The following is a 17,030-nucleotide window of genomic DNA, read 5'->3' as shown; positions in this document are numbered from 1 at the left end:
TGTTTATAGTTACTAGGCTTGAAGCCCAAGAGACCACTAAGGAGCTTAGCTCAAATTCCCCAAAGCACTAACTGATTAAATGACTTACTCAAGGTCACACAGCAGGCACATAAAAGCTGAAAGAATCAAATCCTGTATAATAGGAAGTAGCTTTTAACAGCTCACAGCCAAAGTAATTTGTGCTGCCGGACTAATAGCTTGGGCCACCAAGTCTCGCACACGTATGCACACCTGTTTTATGGAGTCTAGTGCACTATCAGTCTACCATGGGTGGCACACAATAACGTGGTTCCACCTGCAAGCAATGAAAACCCAAGAGAGAAGATGCCACCAGTAAAACCCTTCCCTTTTTTACCCAAAAGATGTTGTTGGATAACCAAGGGTAGCACAACAGTGGACTAGGAAAACTGGCAGTGAAAGCCAAGAAAGCAGTCAAACAAGACAAAGTCAACTACTACCACAACATACAAACAAAGCACCAAAGCAATCCTCAAAAGTTCTTGTCTGCCATTAATAACATACTTCTTCCAGGTGACTCTAGCACACCCCACCCAAACTACATCAAGCACCACAGATAATATTTCAACTCAATTCAATAAATTCTTTACAGAATCCATCTTAGCCATAGCTAACCCGCAGACTCTCAACCCTTCCATCAAATCACACAACTGTTATGAGAACACAACCATATTATCATTTCAGCCTATCCCAACAAACAAAATAAAAAATGCTAAATAAACTAAAACCTACAACACTAGCTATGGACAAACTACCAGTCAACATTCTGCAAGTCACCACTGATGCCACTGCCTACCCTGTAAGCTATACTTACCAACAACAGACTAAGAAAACTCTGGAACAAACCAACCCATCCAAAAGCAAGGTAAAGCAGCTCCACGGCAACAGCTGGTCTCAAATCCAAATTTTTATTAAATGCAAAAGTTAAAAAAAAATCATAATATAAGCACTTTCGTCTGCCTCTGCAGACTTCTTCAGATACAAATGGATAAAACCAAACATGTGAATTTAAATAAAGAACACCCATCAATGTATTGGTATACACCCAACCCTTCTAACAGCATTTAAGGTGGCCCAACACCTTTTTTCCTTTAATCTGTACACCAAATAAATACAATGTATAACAATATTAAAATACTTGTATTAAAGACACCTTTTCAACATGCTACTTCAAAAAAAACTTTCCTACTTAAGTTAACATTTTATAAGAATCAAAATATAAAATGTAAATAAGTGCTCATAATCAATATATATTTAACTTTTAAAGTTACAAAATGTAAACATAAACCCAACAGAAGGAATAATAGCATAATAGTTTAGGTGTTCACCTCAAAAGCAAAAGGTACAAGGCAACCAGTCAAGCCCATGTAGTCTACAAGGGCACCAAACCCAGCACCACCCCATTGGCCCATAAATCTATACATGTCATTATAAATGATATCATTGTTTGTACATATTTTATAAAACCTTGTCTCGGATATATATAAAAAAAAAAACACCATAAAGAAAATTTATATTTTTATATACATATATATCCAAGCCGCGGTGGTGCCGCGGTAGCATTTTTGCCTCACAGCAAGAGGTTCTCCCATTCGATTCTCGGCTGGAGTGCCTTCTGTGTGGAGTCTGCATGCCCTCCCCGTGGTAGAGTGGCATTCGAAAGGCATGCGTGAATGGGTGTGCCTTCGTTGAAGATTGGGTGTCAGGCTGGCACAATAAAAATCTACTGCCAATCATTAGCGGACCGGAGTTCCACTGTGGTGACCCCCAACCTGGAAAAGCCGAAAGAAGAAAAAAAAAAAAAATATATATATATATATCCACCACCATCACCTTTTCAGTGCCTTTAGCTTTAGGATACACCCAATGGATATATTTTCATTTAAATCTGGCCAGGATCCTGCTTCTAGGTGTAACTGCCACATCAATTGTTTCTTTTCCAACAGTAGTGACCGCAGTCCGTCCCTTTCACTCCTTATCAGTCTATGCCCATAACATATACGTGCCCTGGATTTTCCATAATGTGTTTAGTCAGTGCATTGTTTGTATTCACTTTTCTAATACTATATAGGTGTTCATAAATTCTCCCTCACAATCTCCTATCCATTTTGCCTACATAGTATCCTGGGCAGAGGGTGCATTGTGCCAAGTAAATGACTTGCTTTGTTTCACAACTAACATTTTCATTGACCATATACTGTTTACCCATAACTTGAAACACTGCTCCTTCATTCAAATATTTGCAATAATGGCATCTACAACATTTAATGGTCCCTTTTTGCTCCAATTTTGTCCTATTTGCTGCTTCCACAATCATTTTAATATTTTTCTCTCTCCTATACATAATATTAGGGACTGGGTTCAGTTTTACCCTAAGTATGATATTGTCTCTAAGTAACTTCCAGTATTTATTTAGGATTCTTCTAAATGAACATGCCCCCTCAAAATATGTTGTAATAAAACTATTCCTATAATTAATCCTATTCTTATTAACCCTATTAATTTCTATAATTATGACATATTTTACATTAACAAAACTCTGATGATTCATAAAGATGCAGAGAACAAAAATCACTACCATAACTACTAGTATCCCCTTGATGCAGAAAAATGATTATGTACTTACCATAACTTGGTATCTGTGTTGTTGTTCTCTCATTCTGCTTCACTGATGTGTCACGGATCCGATCCTTGGATCTGACCCAGCCACCTTCAACAGACTTAGCTTCCAGGTTTGAGCTCCTCCCTTACCCACAATCCTCTGCCCCGAGCTCTACCTCCTCAGATCAAGTTTGTTGCCTTTAATAAGAGTAGACAGAAAGAAAAAGAAAAAAAAAAAAAAAAAAGGAACCAAGGGCTCAACCTGGAACCCAGGATCCAACAAAGGTTTCTTCTGATCCTCAAAGAACCATACTTATTTAGCAGGGGGATGGCTGGGTGGGAAGGTGAAGCAGAATGAGAGAAGGACAACACATATATCAAATTATGGCAAGTACATAAATAATAAATCTGTTGTTGTCCCTCTCATTCTGCTTCACTGATGGGTCACAGTCCCCAGCTACACGACTTCTTGGGTGGACTCAAGGAAGGATATGGTGGAGCCAAAATATGTCCTGCTTCTAGAGATCATGTCCAACTTATAATGGGTCACCAAAAGTATGATACTTAGACCAAGTTGCTGCAGCACAAATATCAACTGGAACTCTAGATGAAAAAGCTGCCAAGGCAAATACTGATCTTGTTGAATGGGCTTTTGGAGTACTAGGCAATTTTAGACAATTTTTTTTTTGTCATAAATATTTATGCAACTGGTTATCCATCTAGCTATTGCCACTTTAGAAACTGCTCTGGTTAGAGGAAAAAGAGACAAATACCTGCTCAGATTTTCTGAATTGCCTTGTTCTATGTAGACAGAACTGTAACTGTCTGTGAACATCCAAAGAGTGTAACGTGTTCTCCTTTGGCAGAATAATTTGGAAAGAACACTGGTAACTGAATGCTTTGATTTATGTTGGACTCTGTGGCAACTTTTGGAATAAAAGATGGGTTAGTATGAAGGGAAACTCTATCCTCGTGAAATATTATGTACAGAGGTTTACATGACAGTGCCTGTAACTCAGAAACTCTTCTTGCTGAAGTAATAGCTACGAGGAAGGCAGACTTCCAGGACAAAAATTTAAACTCACAATCATTAGCCAGTTCAAAGGGCTTTTAGTCAACACTTGCAAGATTATAGTTAGATCCCATGGGGGAGTGGGGTCTCTGATTGGAGGCCTAAGGAGAAAAACACCTTTGATAAAGGCTTTACATATTCCAATTGAAGTTAGAACCTGAAGGTAATCCCAAATGAAAATTGGATGTGGCAGCTAACTGGAGTTTCATAGTCGCAAAACTGGAACCCTTTTAAAATAAGGTCTCAAAGAAAGAAAGAAATGAAGCAACAGGGGCTGAAAAAGGAACAACGTGATGATTAGCAGCCCAAACAGAAAATCTTTTCCACTTGCTTTTATATACTTTTTTGGTGGAGTCTTTTTGGGAAGCTATAATGATAGCTTTGACAGATGAAGAAAACCTGTACCCTCTGGTAATCAAAGGAACTGGGGAAACCAAGCGGTCAAACTTCAGGGTGAGGAGATCTGGGTGGAGTCCTAGTGTAGGGTGATAAAGGAGGTCCGGTTTGGGTTCCAGTATCCATGAAGGATACTTCAGGTGAGACCAGAGGAAAGGGAGCAAGATCTGATGAGGCCAAAAGAGGGCAATGAGGATCATAGTACTCAAAGTTTCTTCAGAAAGCCAAACATTTGAAATCAGAGGAGGATAAGCATAAAGAAGACCAGGGGTCCAGTCGTGGCCTAGGACGTCTCTTGGGGAACTTCTTGAAAGAGGGGTCAAAGCAAAATTATTGCTGCATGCACTTGTGTGGGGGTGCAGAGAGATCACAGTAGGGGAGACCCCTGTTCGCTACTGACTGGTTGAGGAACCACTCATGTGGCATCAGAATGGACTTGCTGAGCCTGTCCGCCAACATGATGGATTTCCCCAGTTCATGTGTTGCAAGCAGAAAGCAGAGTGAAGGAATCGTCCATTCCCAAACTCTCATGGTCTCTCTGCAAAGTGGATATGAACAGGCTCCTCCTTGTTTGTTGATATGCCAAACTGACATGTCTATGTGAATCGTAATAGTTCCCAGAGGTAAACTGTCCTGAAAAGCTTGCAACAAGAGGTGGACAGCCCTCATTTCCAGGACATTTATATACAATCTGGTCTCTAGGGCAGTCCATGTGCCTTTGATCATCCTCCCCTCAAAATGCCTCCCAACCTTAGGTGGGAAGTGTCCCTAGTCACAGTGACTATAGGAGGGGAAGAATGAAAGGCCTGCCTACCAAAAAGGTGGAAATGAATCCACCACTCTAAATGGCTTCCACAAAAGGTCAGTCTGTTAGGAACAGATAGGGGCTGATGCAGAACTGACCATTGAACTGCCAGTGTCCACTGTAGAATGCACATATAGTATCTGGCTAGAGGTACTAGAACTATGGCAGCTGCGACAGATCCCAAGACCCTTTGAATCAATCTGGCAGGAGATGATGGATGAGATAATATAGCTTGTATCTACAGAGTCAAAATGTTGATGTGATGTTGGGGCAAGGAAGCTACCAGCATAACCATGTTCAGTTGAGCCCTGATGAATTCCAAGGTTTAAAAGGGCAATGGTTGCAACTTGTCTAAGCTTACGGTGATGCTAAGTTCATGGGATTTCCAGTAGATAATCTCTGGTGTGAGAAAGTTGATGCTTGGTGGGAGCAGTTAGGAGCCAATCATCCAGATATGAGAATACCTGAAACCCTTGCAGTCAGACACAAGCTGCAGCCACTGCCATGCATTTGGTAAACACTCGAGGGGCTGTGGTGAGTCCAAAGGGCACGGCTCTGAATCAGAAGTGACTGGCTTCCATATGGAAGTGCAGGTGACTTCTGGAGTGCCTATTTTTATGTGATAGTACGTCCTTTAATTCCACAGAGCATTTCCAATAGTCTTTCCTTAGTAATGGAAGGATGGACTGAACCGTAACCATCTGGAACTTCTCTTTCTTTACGTGTAAATTGAGCTTGCTTAGGTCTAGGATAGGCCTCAGATCACCCGTTTTCTTTGGCACCAAAAAGAAATTGGAGTTTGTTCTGAATCCTTTCTGTTTGGCTGGGACCTCTTGGATGACTCTCTTTTGCAGTAACTTTATGATCTCTGGTACAGGCAACTCCCACTGCCCAGGAAGAACATTGGAGAGCTACTTTTGAACCTTTGGAGGGGGAAGAGAAAAGGGAATGCAGTAGCCTCTAGATATTATGCTTTGCACCCAAGCATTTGAAATTATTTGGGCACAGGCACCTGGGTGCAGGGAAAAATGGCCCCTGACTGCCTGCAGTCGGACACAGTGCTGAAAGGGCTTGTTGGAAAATGGTTCTCTAAAGCCCTGATTTTGTGGGGCCCCTCTGCCCACATGGCAGCATCTCCCATTAAAGCCACCTCCTCTGCCTCTGGAAGAGTAATCTCCACTTTGATCAGGAAAGGAACCTTGTGATTTTCAGAACCAAGTTTTCTTAGCCCCTCTGATTTCTAGAATAGGTTCATTGAGGGGTGGAAAACCTGATCCCCATGGCAGACAAGGTGTTACCCTCTTGCTCATTATGGGTCAGGGTGTCTTTCACTGATGGGCCAAATAAGGAGGACCCATCAAAAGGGACGTTGACAAAAGACACCTTAAAGGGCTCTGCAAAATCACAAAGCCTCATCCATGCATGTCTGCGTATCGCAATGCTGGTGCCAGCTGCCTCACGGAAGCGTTCTCAAGGGAAGTAAGAGTGGTCAGCTTTGCAGAAACTTTATCTAGCTCCTCCCTAGGCAAGCCCTCCACCAGGAATTTAGAGCTCCTTTACTAGGTCTCTCTGAAGATGAATAAAATGTGCCATGTAATTAAGCATTCTAAGCAAAAAGGTCACAGAGGCAAATATACTCTTCCCGAATCTGTCCAGCTCTCTAGACTCCCTGTTTGGTGGGTGGACAGTAGAGCTCTGCTGCGTGAGCTCCTTCTTAGTAGCAGCTGCCACCACCATAGCTCCAAAAAGATTTGCCTTATGGGGAGAAAGAATCTAATCTGGATGTTCTGGCACAGGCTATATGGTGTCTGGCTCCTTCCAGGCCAGAGAGGCAACAAGATCTACACAAGGGTCTGCCGGGGGGACTACCCAAGACATACACGGGCCTCCAAAAACATGTACTCCGAAGGATTTTTGGATGGCCAGCCACCTCTTTGCTTTAAGATTTCTAAGATGTCCATAAAGGAGGCATCATCTGGTGGCGATTTGGGAAATACCTCTCCTTCATTGCAGTCCATGTCCTCAGTGAGGGACTCCAAAGGGGAGTTCAAGTGCCTCCTCTTGCATGTCCTCTTCCGTGGGATATTCAGGCTAGGAGGTGGAAGGGGCCACTGCCGGAAGAGTTTGGAGGTCTTTAGAGGTGGGTTGACCCTGGACAGAAATGGAAGGTGGAAGGCCCAAATCCAATGCAGGGACATAGGGAGGAGCAGAAGTCAAAGGGTCCGGAGCTCTGTCTGCAGAGAAAGCCTGTTCTAAAACTCAGAAGGCCGAAGGCCCCAGAGACATCATCCCCCACAGCCGAAGGCACTGAGGAAGAAGGAAGGAGAACTCCAGAGCTCCGACAGAACTGGACCCACACTGTCAAGAGCTGAAGCTCCAAAGGGGATGGAAAGATCTGACAAAACTGGAGCCGATCCTCCACCCTCGGATCCAGCCACAACATCACAGACCCGTGGACTTACTCTGATCCAAGGATCTCTGAGCAGAGGTAATAAAGGTCATGGGCAGCTTCAAGGAAGCAAAGGTCCTCTGATCTGACCCCAAATCCATTAGTAGACTGCTATTCCGCGTCTCTGAAACTGCTTCTCAGATCAAAGGAGAAAGAAGTGATAGGGACTCTCAGCTCCAAGATGGGATGGAGCTGGAAATACCTCCATCTGGATCTGTGTCTTAATAATGGACCTAACCCTTTTGTCCATGTCATCATATAGGCTCCTAGATGATCTGGAAGAAGCCACAGAGGGAGGTCTAGAATGTCTGGGTGCCTGTAAAACCTTAGTCGGCACAACAGAAGAAACTGATTTTATGGATCTCTCAGGTGAACCAATACTAGATCCTGGGACTTACAGATTTGAGAGATGGGTTGAAATGTTGTAGCCAAAGTAGCATAACCTGATGAGGTAGTCACAGCAGAAGCAGGCTTACATGGAGTAGTCAAGCCTATTGGATCCGAGGAAGCTGACATAGGTCTAGGTGTAGACATTCTCAGATCCGACTCTTTATAGAGATCTCAGGAGGCTTGGAGGAGGCCTGGATTCTCTGTGTCGGTGTTTTTTTGCCATGGAGCCATGAAAGTCCTCGGAAAGGCCTCTGGAAAAGAAAGTTGAGCAGGCAGAAGCCCTTTTAAAATTAGTTTGCACCTACGTTCCTGGACTGCCCGAGGATTGAAACCCTCACAGAACTTGCAAAGGGAACCAACTGAGCAGCCCCCAAACAATAAGGACATCTCTCCTGTGTATGTGAGTGTGGAATTTTTCTATCACGCTGCACGCAACTCTTGAATCTAGTTTGCTTATCCATAAATTTTATGTAAACTAGAAAAATCCCCTAAGGCAACCAAACCTAAAAGGGAAAGGCTACAAGGTATATAAAAAATAGAGATAGAAAGTTGTTTTCCTTTTTTTTTTTTTTTTTAAGAAAAGGCCAAGGCCCAAAGGGATAGGAAAGGTAGGAAGACCTCATACACAAAATAGGAAAGGGAAGAGTTTAACATACAGAAGCGAGATTTAAAACTACAATAAAAGGAAGAGAAGTAAGAATAGCAAAACGTCACTTAACTGAGAACTATTGAGCACTGGAGAATGCATCTGTAGGCACTGACAGTAAACCCAATCTGAGAAGGTAGAGCTAGGGGCAGAGGATTGTGGGTAGGGAGGAGCTGAAGCCTGGAAGCTAAGTCTGTTGAAGGCGGCCGAGTCAGATCCCCAGATCGGATCTGTGATCCATCAGTGAAGCAGAATGAGAGGGAAAACATCAGATCATTTGATTGCATAAATTGGGAATGTGTGCAAGGTAATGGCTGAACTTAAGACTTACTACTGAAATACTTGAATTAATAAGACAGCTATATAATGGTTTAAAAATGAGGGTGGGGAGTTTAATCCATCTGAAGGAACAAGGTAGAAAAGGTTCTCTGCCCACGGTTGTTTTGCAATGCATTTACAGCTATTAGCAATGAAAATGAGAGATCCAAACATCCAAGTGTACGGAGTTGAAGGAAAGAAATAACATTGTTGTAGACATAGTAATAATATATCTGACAAATCCAGAACAATAGGTCCATGTGCTGTGGAATAATGAGGCAGTTACAAATGTATTCAGGTAATGAAATTCATGCAGATAAAATAAAAACTAAAGCTGTTAAGTTGTGTCCATGTATATGAATGTGTGGTCATTACTGTACCTCTGGGGCATGAATAAATGGAGTACTTAGTGGCAGCAGCAAAAAAAGATGTGGGAGGAAACTCAGCAGACGATAATCCAAAAGGAATGGAAGGTTCATGGTTATGGATCTGGACAGTAAGATATGTTTCTATCAACCAGACAATAAATTAAGGGAAGAAACAAGGAATTGAAAAACTTTACTTGGAAAGAAAAGTGTTCCAGGATAAGTTGGATAAGATGATCCCAGCAAAGGGGGGGGGGGGGGCAGAGCTGTTTGATTTAAAGTACTTTAAGGCTACGTAGTTAAGGGCAACATATCTTACTGGTCATCACCATCAACCCCCCTTTTTCCTTTTTTTTTTTTTTTACATGGGGTCAGGGGGATCATGTCAACTGCTGCCATCTCTGCCTATTCAATGCCACTGTCCTGCCTTCTTTAATACTTATGCCTGTCACAGGTCTTCTACCACATAATCCATTCACTTCTTTGCTGGATGCCCTCATTTCTTCACACCTTCTTTCTGTCAGTCCCAAATCATCTGCACCAGATTGTTTTTTGCTTCTCTGTACATGTGCCTGAGACACTGTATTCTGCTCTCTTTGACCTTTTCTGCAACTGGAACAACTTTGGCTTCTCCCCATGTCCTAATGTCATCTGTCCCACAGTGTGTATCCGACCACCCATCTCAAGCACTTCATCGACAGGACCTTTAGCTTTTGCTGCCTAGGTTTCTGTACCGTACAGTTGTACTGGTCACACCACTGTTTTGTACTTTTCAGATTCTTTGGCATCCTTCTATCATACACACTACATCTAACACACTATGTCAGTTGGCTGCAGCCTCTCTGATTCGAGCTTTGACCACCACAATCAGATTTAATTTCTCCTCAACCACCCCTCTCTCAGATACTTGAAGCTGTTAAGTTGTTCCACTGTTTTTCCTTTCTATCTCAAGTCTCAGCTTTTTCTAATTTCCCCCATTTGCTGCCCTTACCTGTGTTTAGTTTCATCCAATGTGCCTTCAGTTTTGCATTCCATTTCCCCTATCCTTTGCTGAAGGTTTTGCTCAGAGTCTACCTGTAATGCTACATTGTCTGCATTCAGTAATTTTGTTGATGTGACACTCCAACCTGCTTGGCCTTTACTAGTATGAACCCTTCCGTGAGGGCTGAACACTGTTTGTACTTTTGTCATTAGGCCCTTGTGCACAACTTGCAGTAATTCTACCAATGTTTCTGGGACTTCAAACCATCACAGGACTGCACGAATCAGCTCGTCATATGCTTTTCTCCATGTCTAGGACTCCTTCTCATCTCTAGCTTCTTCTCAACTATCTCCCTGCAAACATCTGGTCAGTTGTACTGCATCTTGATCTAAATCCGAACTGCGCATCTCCCATCTTATTTTCTACTACTTTGCATATTTATCAATCACCCTCTCCAGAACAATCAAATTGACAGGTATTTGATAATTCTGTACTTCCTACAGTTGTGAATGTCCCCTTTGTTCTTTAACACTAGCATCTGTATGCTTCTTCTCCAGTCATTTAGGATAGGACTTTCTCTCCACACTGTGGAGCAAAAACTGAGGGTAATGCTACTCAATGCTAGAAGTCTAAATCTCAAAATGCATTCACTCGAGGCACTCCTTAAAATGGAGAACATCAATATCTGTGCAGTGACTAAGACCTGGTTCAAGGCTCCAGAGAGCACCCTGCACTACCAGTCTACAACTCATATCACACTTTTTGGCCATGTAACCTGGACCGAAACACCAAAGGCGGAGGTGTGTCCATATTCATTAAGGATATCCACACCTCCAGACTAGCTGCTCAGCACAATGCATCCGAGGTTATCCAAGTGCAACTAACTCTGGACAAAACTGCAATCCAAATTGTAGCTCGCTACAGATCCCCCACCATGCCCCAGGATTCCCACTCCTCTTTTCTTGATGTACTGGAAAATATTAGGGTTCAACCAAACACCCTAATTATGGGAAACTTCAACTACCCCACTATTAACTGGGAAAACTACCTGTGTACCAACTCCTTAGCTCAACGCTTTCTAGAATTCATAAACTGCAATGCCCTGGGATCAACTTATCCGCACCCCCACCAGAGGCAACAATATCCTAGACCTAGTCATTACCAACATGAGTGACTGGTGTTCCACACCTGGTCAACTCCTCGTTGGTCTGATCCGACCATAAGCTAATCACCCTTGATATCCACAACCCACCCCACCCCCCATTAAGGAAACAGTAAAAAATTTCTCCAAAGCCAACTTCATGCTTCTTAAGACAGAAGTGGTGAACTTCATGACACCCATGCAGATGGACAATACAGTTACAACTGCTGAATCCTACACAAATGCACTCTATAAGCACTTACACGAGTGCATGGATCGTGCTATCCTCCAGAAAAAGGAAGCCAATCTGGTGGTCCCCTGCCATAAACTGTACAACAGAAGGAAGAAACTGTTGCAAAAGAGAGTAAAATCCCATGAGTGGAGGAGCTCCCTGGTCAGCCTCAGTACGAAACTGAGATCCTCCAAAGCTAACTATGAAAACAAAATTGCCACTAATTCCAAGGACAACCACAAAGCACTCTATAGATATGTCAAGAATCTCGATGGCAACACCCAAATCTGCTCTGAGTTACAGCACAAAGGCATGAAAATTACAGAACCAACTGATATTGCCAACATCCTGGCAGATAGGTTCAGTGCTAACTTTACTCCCCTCTCAGCCCCTAAAGGGCCCATATCTATACAGGAAGAATGCAGAGTCCCTGTAATCACAACTATGCAGGTAAAAGCTGCACTCTCTAAAGCCAAAAACACAGCATCCATGGGACCGGACAACATCCCAGGCTGCATTTTACATGAACTTCAGAATGAACTGGCTCCCCACTTAAGCACCATGTTCAATAATAGCCTCGCATCAGGCTTTGTGCCCACTGAATGGCACACAGCAACAGTTATCCCACTCCACAAAGGGGGAGCCACCACTGATCCTAGGAACTATCGACCTATTAGCTTGACAAGCCTGGTCTGCAAGGCCATGGAACATATCATCATGGAACTCATAAACAAAGACATTGGTAACCTCCAAACTCTGGATCCCACAGAGTTCGGGTTTGTAAAAGGCAGTTCATGCCTCCTGAACCTGATCAACTTCTTTGAGGCAGTCACCAAAGCTGTAGATGAGGGTAAGGTGGTTCACAAAGCCTATCTTGACCTTGCCAAGGCTTTCGACACCATCCCCCATTCTGGAATTATAGCTAAACTCACTAAACTATGTATAAATCCCTATGTCACAAGATGGGTTGCCAACTGGCTCACTGACAGAACCCACACGGTAAAAGTTGCAGACTCCAAATCTGACCTCAAAGCAGTGACAAGTGGAGTACCACAGGGTTCCATCTTGGGACCTCTCCTGTTTGGTATCTACTTCTCTGAAGTACAGGCTAACACAGAAGGCATATGGCTAACAAATTCACAGATGACTGCAAACTAGGAGCCATAGTCAAGTCCCCAAATGATGTGAACATCCTACAGAAGGGCCTCGCTGAGACAGATGCCTGGTGTCAGAGCCATGGCCTCAAGCTCAATGCCAAAAAGTGCAGTGTCATCCCCTTTGGCAAAAACTCTGTACCCATGAACTACCACATAGGCAGCAATCTACTTAACACTGAATATGTGATAAGAAACCTTGGGACCCAAGTGGACAGTAGTCTCTCCTTTGATAGTCACATCGCCACAGTAGTCAGGAAGTCCTACGTGGCACACCTCATCATAAAAGGGTTCTCATCTAAGAGAAAAGAGGTCATTGTTCCCCTCTACTCGACACTCAGAGCCATTATAGCGTACAATGCCCCTTTTGGAATGTACCTCACAAGACATCTGCAGCAGCTGGAAAGGCCACAGAAGTACCTCACAAAGAGGATTACTGGCCTCAAACAAATGCCCTACACTGACTGCCTCAGAAAACTCAAGTTTTACTCCGTAGCATATCGCCTACTCCAAGGTGATCTCTGCCTAACATATACAGCTATGTCAAACCCAGAGCTGTTGGACATGCTACACCTAAAGAAATCCCAATCCCTCCGAGCTACATGCTCTAGAGACCTAAACCTCGTCACCACAATAAACAGGACATGCTGGAGGGATAGATTCCTGTCCCAGAGACTTCCCATACTCTGGAATAGGCTACCCATCTATGTCAAGCAAAGTTCTTCATTAGCACTCCAAGAAAAATCTTGATGAGTGGATGGGAAATAGGAAATACACCCCAGGGATCACTTCTGTGTCTCTGCTCGACAGTGGCACAGGAAAATAACTTTCTTGGGTGGCGTAAACCAGGGAACCTTGTTGGCTAGGCTTACATAGGCCCTTGGGCCAATAGCCTAGTACCTACCTATGAACCTGTTATGAATACCCATAGGAGACATTTCCCCCTAGCTCACCCAGCATCTTTATATTTGCTGTGACCTCATCTGAGCCTGCTGCTTTCCTTGACTTCATTTCCCTCACTATTCTTACTTCTATGATGTGACCATCTTCTTCTCTCATCATAAGCTGAGTTTGGGGCAGTAGAACTTCTGTGGGGTTTTCTTCATTTTGAAGCTGCTGGAAGTATGTCTTCCATCTGCCTTTGATATTTTGTGGACTGGGGAGAGCAGGTTGTTGCTGGCATTTCTTATGAAGGGTGTCTGCATATTTTCTTTATCTTTCTGTAGTTGCCTTGCAACCTGATTTTTTGTGCCATCTATTGACTGACGTTCCAAAAACTGCCTTATTTTTTACTACTGCAACTCCTCTCTTAGCCTGTTAGCCAACCAGTTTTACTTCCTAGCCTGGTCCATCTTTTCTATCTCCCACTTTTTCCTGCAATCCTTTCTTTTGAAGACTTTTGCATTCCATCAACAGCTTTCCTTATGTACCTTATTTCTATACCAGGCTCAGCCACATATCTGTTCTGTAGCTCTCACACATGGTGTTTTCAGGTACTGCCATTCTTCAACTCCACTTATTTCCTCTCCTTCTTTAAGTGCTACAGCCCTCAGTAATTCCATGAACTGTCTTCAGCCTGGTTTTTGTTGACCTTAGAGCCTTCTCCGATCACTGCTTGCAGTTGATTATGGCAACCAGTGTTTTATGATGCGGACCAGTTGTTTCACTGTGGATGACTTTGCAATTGTTGAGTCTATCCCAATCTCCTTTTCTTACTAGGTGGAAGTCTACCCGAGTTGCATGTTGGCCACTCTTGTAAGTGATCTTGTGACCATCTCTCTGAGACCATGAGTTGGCCACTATAAAGACATTTGCCAGACAGAAGTCTAGAATGGCCTCTCCTCCTCTATTCCTCTTATCCCACCCATCTAGACCTAGGCAGTCCTCATATCCTGTTCTAGCTGTATCACTATGTCAATTCAAATCACTCATAACACCAATTCATGTCATCCTGCTTCATCTAGTAAGGTCCTACAACTGCTGTCTGAATGCATTCTTTTCTTCACTCAACCCTGACAAAGGGCATACGCTATTATAAAAACTGCCCTATAACTAGGCTGGAGTCTGATTGTCATGAGTCAGTCACTAATTATGACATCCCTCACTATCCTTTGAATCATACCACACCATTTGTAGCTTGTCCTCTTACTGAGTAGTATACTCTGGATTCCAAACTAAGTGACTTTGCTGTATTGCCTTTCCATCCAGTCTCCCGGATACATAGGATGTCAAGCTTCCTCCCTACCATTATGTCATCCACTTAAAATCTCCATCCCATCAGTGAACCTACAGTGGGTGTACATTCACCTTTTGCTCAACAAAGCTATCCCTGGTAACCTAAGCTGGGCAACTGAACACTGGTCAGCTTGTAGCTTATTGACCCAATGCTGCTGGGCTTTATAGCATGCACAAACTGGCGAATAGGGGCACATGCACCCTTTTCTACCATTAGCATGGGTCCATGGTGTCGAGTAGACTGGGTCTTCAACCCAGTTATCACAGGCAAATATCCATATCCATTTGGTGATGTTAGTCAACATGAACAAATCACCTAGAGCCATATTTTTACACTGTCAAGTGGCTAACCCTGCCACAGTGCACAGTCTGTGCTCTGTGTTTTCCTATTTTGAGGACACTGCACTGCAGCAAATGCCCAAAGCGGTTGGTCTGCACAACTCTTCCCTATACGAGATACCATGTAGCTTCTCTGCTGTGGGCTACAGTTCCATTCTTTGGTGTATCTAAGATGGAAACAATAGGTTTTCTGGAGATATGAGTAACCCCTCAGAGATCAGTAACACAGGAAGAAAATACAGTTGTGTATAATCTTATTTCAACAGTATTCACTTTTGAGGATCTCCTGCCAAGGATAGCCTAACATAACAAATCCTTTAGACCTTGCATATGACCTTAAAAGGAAAAGAAAGGGTGTCCGCTTTCTATGCCAGATGGCATGGCATTCTGGAACAGAAAAGAGTGAGCTGCCTGTTCAGAGTAGAGGCAAAAAGATCTACTTGAGGAATATCCCATCAATGGACTATGTCCAGAAAAATGTCTCTGTGAAACATCCATTTATAAGCCTGCGTTTTGGATCTGCTCACAGTCTGTCACTTGATTGAGTTCTGAAGGATTATGCACTATCTGAAAAGTTAACTGATAACTACAGAATGATCCTAGGTCTGAACAGCCAGCCTGCAGAGAAGGTAAGAATTTGTGCCCCCTTGTTGACTGACATGCCACATCACTGTGGTACTGTCCATGTACACCTTAAGAGGGCCCAGACAGTGTATGGGGTAAAGCGCCTGAAGGGCCAGAATCAGAGCTCTCATCTCTTTGATGTTGATATGGTCTGACTTCTGATGGGAAGCAATACCTTGAATTCAAGTGACCACAAGAATCCCCCACCACATGTCTGAAGTGTCGGTGCACAGTTCTTGAGATGGAACTGGACACTGAAAGGGCAGGCCTGGGTTGAATGTCAGTTGCTGAATCCACCCCTCAAATTCCCACTTTAGACAAGGAAGGAGAGGCACTCTGAAATCCAGTGGGTGGCAAAGCTTAAGCCAAACTGACTTTAGGTGCCACTTTATGGCAAGAGGGAGCATTGGAATAGAAGAGGACATTTATCCCAGGGCTCAAACTCTGGCTGGAATACCAGGCATAAGATGATCAGAGTGAAAAAAAGCTGACAAAGACAAAACTTTTGGAGGTGGAAGAGGGGCAACACTAGCATTGTCTAAATCCTGCAACCCAAATACACATGACCCTGAGAGAGAGTCAAGACAGACTTTTGGAAGTTGATAGTGAACCCCAGATTCTGAAGAAAAGATATGAACTCCAGATCCTGAAATAGGTAACTGGCAGACTGTGCATAACGCAACAGGTCATCTAGATAAGGAAAAATGTGAATGCTTTGGAGCCTGCAAAATGCAATTACAAGAGGTAGGCATTTGTGAATACCCTTGGGGAAGCAGAGAAGCTAAAGGGCAAATCAGAGAACTCAAAATGAGAGGAAGAAACAGAGAAACAAAAACTTCCTGAAAAGAGTGTGAATATAAAAGTAAAAATCTTTCAGATCCAAGGAAACCAGAAAAGCCTGGGGTAGTAAAACAGGAAACCGGGTTTTAAGTGTACACATCTGAAAAGAAGGGACCTTGAGAGACGTGTTGAAGAAAGATGGATCCAGAATGGATCAAGTGCCCTCCTTCTGAGAAACCAGGAACATCCTGGAGTACAATCCCTTTCCTTCTTGAGAAGGAGGGACAGGTTGAATAGTTTTCCTTGTCCACCAGGGACCCAAGGACATATGAGAAAAGGGAAGGTTGCTGCAGAGGAGGTTGGAAAATTCCTGAAAAAGAAAGGAAAGACTTCCACACCATGAAGTAACCCTGACAGATAACAGATAAAACCCAAGAATCTGAGGTGATGAGATGCCAGTTTGTAAGACAGAGGGAGATCAAA

Source organism: Protopterus annectens, chromosome 12.part0 (assembly GCF_019279795.1).
Source record: "Protopterus annectens isolate FY-2018-M chromosome 12.part0, PAN1.0, whole genome shotgun sequence".
Taxonomy (NCBI): domain Eukaryota; kingdom Metazoa; phylum Chordata; order Ceratodontiformes; family Protopteridae; genus Protopterus; species Protopterus annectens.
The sequence above is the reverse complement of the archived record's forward strand: the minus strand, read 5'-3'. Positions refer to the sequence as shown.